This window comes from Tripterygium wilfordii, chromosome 7 (genome assembly GCF_013401445.1).
Source record: "Tripterygium wilfordii isolate XIE 37 chromosome 7, ASM1340144v1, whole genome shotgun sequence".
In the NCBI taxonomy this organism is placed as follows: domain Eukaryota; kingdom Viridiplantae; phylum Streptophyta; class Magnoliopsida; order Celastrales; family Celastraceae; genus Tripterygium; species Tripterygium wilfordii.
This window is the reverse complement of record NC_052238.1, coordinates 8,097,541-8,102,583: the sequence shown is the minus strand read 5'-3', so window position 1 is coordinate 8,102,583 and position 5,043 is coordinate 8,097,541. Positions and strand designations below refer to the sequence as shown.

At 39.7% G+C, this 5,043-nt stretch overlaps 1 non-coding gene across 1 annotated transcript; it reads left to right on the top strand.

Annotated features, from left to right (window-relative positions):
• Positions 1–3,638: 3,638 nt before the first annotated feature.
• On the top strand, positions 3,639–3,743 carry LOC120003181. The gene has a single exon (XR_005469301.1). It is a non-coding gene; the product is annotated as a small nucleolar RNA R71 (small nucleolar RNA).
• The last annotated feature ends 1,300 nt before the right edge of the window (positions 3,744–5,043 follow it).

Genomic DNA, 5,043 nt, shown 5'->3' with positions numbered 1-5,043 from the left:
CCTTTCTTGCCTTGACACCTACAATATGCAAATATAACTTTCTTAGGCAATATCAACTCTTAATCAACTCAAAATGGGATGAACTTATGTGTAAAGGATGTGCAAATGTATGTATATATTTGGCACATCAAACACCCCCACACTTAACCTTTGCTCGTCCTCGAGCAAATTGAGAATGAATAAAGGAGGGAAAGAGTATTTTCCGTTAAGCTCAAATGAAAAATAAAACAACTAAGACCTACTCTAAATAAGTAACTAATCTATGCCACTTTCGTAGGGTTCACGATGACACTTAGCATGTGCCACAAGCCTTTAAACCCCTAGGTGCCCCTAGTAGGAGGAGTTGTGTCTCCTGAGGGTTTACCAGAATGATACCCACAAACATTAAACAACTTCAATGCCAAAATTCATGTCATCAACAAGAGTATAAAACGGATTCACAATTGCAACCCTATCCACATTAACAAACCAAACATTAGGGCATTCAAACCAATAAAAACATTCCTTCAAGAATCTTATCTCATCCACTTTGCTTATAAATTCTAGAATTGATGCACATAATGGATTTCACTTGATATTTGGCTTCAAAGTGACCTAAACAATGGCCATGTAGTCTTCCAAGAACAATAAGAATCCAAAAGCAAATACAATGAGCATTTATTCAAACTTCATTCTTATTCACATTTTTTTTCTTTCTTTTTCTTCTCAAAGGTGACTTGTGCAATGTTCAACCTCCTTAAGCTTTCTAAATGACTCATGTAACGAGCTTTCGACCAATGACTCCCAATCCAGTTGGCTTAGGGCACTAGGTGTTAAGACACCCCAACGGATCTAATTACCCAAGTCAAAAAGGCTACGAGGTTAAACTTGTCACCAAGGTACTCTAACATTCATTTCCTACCTTTTTACGCGAAACTCATTGCTTGCTAGGCAAGAGGTCCGGTTACTCAGCAGAAAACTTATGAAAGAAACCATTTATTAATAAACACAATTTTTTTTCTTCTCTTTTCTATTTTTTTTCTTTTCTATATATTTTTTTCTCTTTTTAATTGCTCAAGTAGTGCTACTTAGAATCAAATTGATCTCAAACAACCACAAATGCCAAAGTCAAGTCATATTTCATACCCCACAATCAAGTGTTCCATATTCACAAAGGCACAATGGACAAAACAATGTTCAAGATAGGAACAACTCAATTGGAAAGAATGTCCATAGCAAGATCCATCAATGCTTCAAAGATCACAAAATTCATCCAAATACACTCAAGAGTGACATGGCACAAGGCATTTGAAGTTAAATTTTTTTTTTTTTTTACGAAAACGAGACATCTAAATTCCCACCCCCACACTTAAAATATGCAATGTCCTCAATGCATGGAATAGGTGAAAATAAAATAAAAAGATAGGGATAGAATAATACAACCTGGGTTGCCTCCCGAAAGCGCTTGGTTTAAAGTCTTCAGCCCGACTCTCCTTTGTGAATTCAACCGGGATCCTTGAGGGTTGTGGTGTAGACTCCCCTTGATGGCTTCTTAGGATTGACATTTGATTGCTTAGGTGCCATGCAAGGAGCATAAGCTTTCATCACCACCGTTTCTTTAGGAAAGGCATGTTTCTTCATTTTCTTGGTCTTCCTCTTCTTCTTTTTCTTGCTCTTCTTTTTCTTCTCCTTGAGATCTTCAACTTGAGACTTTGATACATCATTTTCAGCTTGGGTGGCTGCCTTGGGAATTTCATGCTTCACTTTGGAGTCTTGGCCTAGGAAAACTTCCACCGGAATATATGGAGCATCCTTTTTAAGAGTGTCGGGGATAACCATGTCAATATGCTCCACTTGGAGGCATTGTTGAGAAACCTCCTCTTGCCTTTTGTTGCCAAACACTTTAAAAGTGATTTGATCACCTCCCGCACCTCTCAAAGTAAGCTTCCCTTTTTCAACATCTATCAAAGCTCTCCCGGTGCTCAAGAATGGCCTTCCCAAGATTATGGGAGTGGTGGGATTGGCTTCCATATCCAAGATAAGAAAATCCACCGGGAACATAAGATCACCCACCTTCACTAAAACATCCTCCACCATGCCAATAGGATACTTGATAGATCTATCCGCCATTTACAAAGACACCGTGGTTGGACTAATCTCCTTCATCCCAATTTGCTTAGCAACCGACAATGGCATCAAATTGATGCTAGCTCCAAGATCACATAGAGATCTTTCAATCAAGGTGTTACCTATAGTGCACGGGATTGTGAAACTTCCCGGATCAACTTGCTTAATTGGGAGCTTCCTTTGCACAATGACACTACACTCTTCGGTTAATTGTATCTTTTCATGCTCCTTCAACCTCCGCTTCTTGGATAAGATCTCTTTCATGAATTTGCTCTAAAGCTTCGGCAAAGGGGATGTTCACTTGAAGCTTCTTGAATACCTCCAAAAATTTAGAAAATTGATCATCATTCTTCTTAGTGCTCTTCAATCTTTGAGGAAATGGAATTGGAGGCACATAAGGTTTGATTGGAGGTGCAGGAAGAGAACTATCGGGCCAATCTAACTCAACTGCATACCGGGGTTGCACATCCCTACTCTTCTGTGTTTTTTCAACATTTTCAGCGTGATCTGCAGTTGTCCGATCGATCGAAAATTGGGCCGATCGATCGGATTTTGGCTCTGTCTCGATTTCATCTTCAGCTGGAATTGTGGTCCGATCGATCGGAGAGGATGTCCGATCGATCAGAGATGGGCTCTGTAACTTTTCAGCTGCATTTTCCTGCAATTCTACATTTTTTTGTTTTTTCGCTTTTTCAGCATCTAGATCAGCAGCAGTTTTCACTAGATTCCCATTCCGTAGAGTAATAGCATAGCAATGATCTTTCCCTTTCGGATTCACCTCCGTTTGGCTAGGGAGTCCTCTTTTTTCTCTAGATGATAAAGCATTAGCTAGTTGCCCCACTTGTATCTCGAGATTTCTAATGGAAGCCCCTTGATTCTGAATCAATGATGCTTGAGTTTGTAATGCAGAATCAGTCTTGCTAATGAAGTTGTTTGTGTTGTTGGCTAATGCTTCCATACTCCCGGCCATCTTAGCAAACATTTCATCGATGTCCCTCTTCTTCTCTTGGGGCTGAATTTGTTGAGGAGGAGGGTTCTGCACATTTTGAGTGTTGCTCCAAGAAAAATTTGGATGATTCCTAAACCCTGGATTGTAGAAATATGAGTATGGATCATTTCTTGGCCGATTGTAATGCCCACCTCCAATAGCATTAGCTTGCTTGCTTTGAGAAGAAGATGCATTAGTAATCAAGCTTTCTCCGGTTTGATGGCTAGCACCACAATAATCACAAGATACGAAAGGCATTCCTTGAACCGCATGCACTCCTTGATGAGAATTCACCGTTAAAGCGTCAATCTTTTTAGCCATAGCGGCCAAGACGGTCATCACATCGGCATCTCTTGAATTACCTTGCCTTTGTGGTAGCCTCTCTGTAGGCCAAGAAGTATTTGTCTTGGCAACCTTCTCAAGCAAAGTTCGAGCATCCTCTTGAGATTTAGTCATAAATGAACCACCCGCAACTGCATCTAACATTTGCCTCGTGGACATACTCAATCCGGAATAAAAAGCTTGATAAACAATCCACTCCGCAAGTCCGTGATTGGGACAACTCCTCAAGATAGCTTTGAACCTCTCCCAAGCTTCATGGAAAGATTCAAGATCAAATTGGGAGAAAGTCATGATATCATTCCGGATTTGAACCGCTTTCGCCGGAGGGAAAAATTTAGATAGAAATTGCTCCGAAAGCTCATCCCATGTAGTGATGGAATTGGGAGGAAGTGACATCAACCATGCCTTAGCTTTATCCCTCAAAGAGAATGGAAATAACCTCAAGAGAATAGCATCCTTAGAAGCTCCGTTAATCCCAAAAGTAGTGCACACATGCAAGAAAGAGTGAAGATGGACATTGGGCTCTTCATGAGGAAGACCATAGAAAACCACCGAGTTAGAGATAATGTTGATGATAGCCGGCTTGATCTCAAAATCAGTAGCATTGATAGGAGGATAACGGATGCTTGAAGGATTTGTATCCCAAGTAGGCCTAGCACAATCCTCAAGAGAGCGAGAATCAAATTGCCTAGGAGGGTTTTCAACCGCTTCATCACCATTTCTTCCATTAGCACCTCCACCATTACCATTACCATCATTCACAATTAAAGCTCCACCAAGATCACCAACATTCCCCCTTCCTTGATTGTCTCCCATGCCTTCCATTTGATTATTAATAAACTCCCGTCTAAGATTGTGAAGAGTCCTTTTCAATCTCCAAATCAATAGCAATTAATTCCGGATTAATAGAACGTCCTCCCAAGCTCATACGAGAGAAAGAATTTCTGCAGAAAAATAAAAACCAATTAACACAATTGAAAACCTAATTTGACACAAAAAACAGACAATCCCCGGCAACGGCGCCAAAAACTTGATATGGATTTAATTGCAAGCGCACAAATCGTACAAGTAATAAAGAGAAGAGTAAATTATCGTTTCCATTAGGGATGTGTTGGCAATCAAGATCAATGTCAAACTAGTAACAACTATGCAAATTGGGGAAACGGATTCGAGATTGATTTTGTTTTTAAACTAAACTAAAGCAAAAGAACAAAGACAAATCAAACACAAGTATGAAATCAAGGATGGAAAGCACTAAGGTACTTAACGTCACCTCACCTATCCAATTCAATTCCCTTGGTCCCTTAATCCCTAATTCCTCTCTCTATAATGACAATCGATTTCCCAACCTATTCAATGTTCTATTCCTAGATACATCAAACATATTTTCAACATAAATCCCTGTTATTCCTAACAATCGGATTAATATATCAAAAACCCATTAAGAACTATGGAAATCATTTAGCAATTGCATAAGTCACAAACCTATATTCCTATGGTTCATGCACCCTATGTCATCTATGGCTTGAGGCAAACCCTAGATATCTCCTTCCGGTCTCAATCTAGGCAACAAATCAATTGAATGATGGCCAAACATTCAAAAGCAT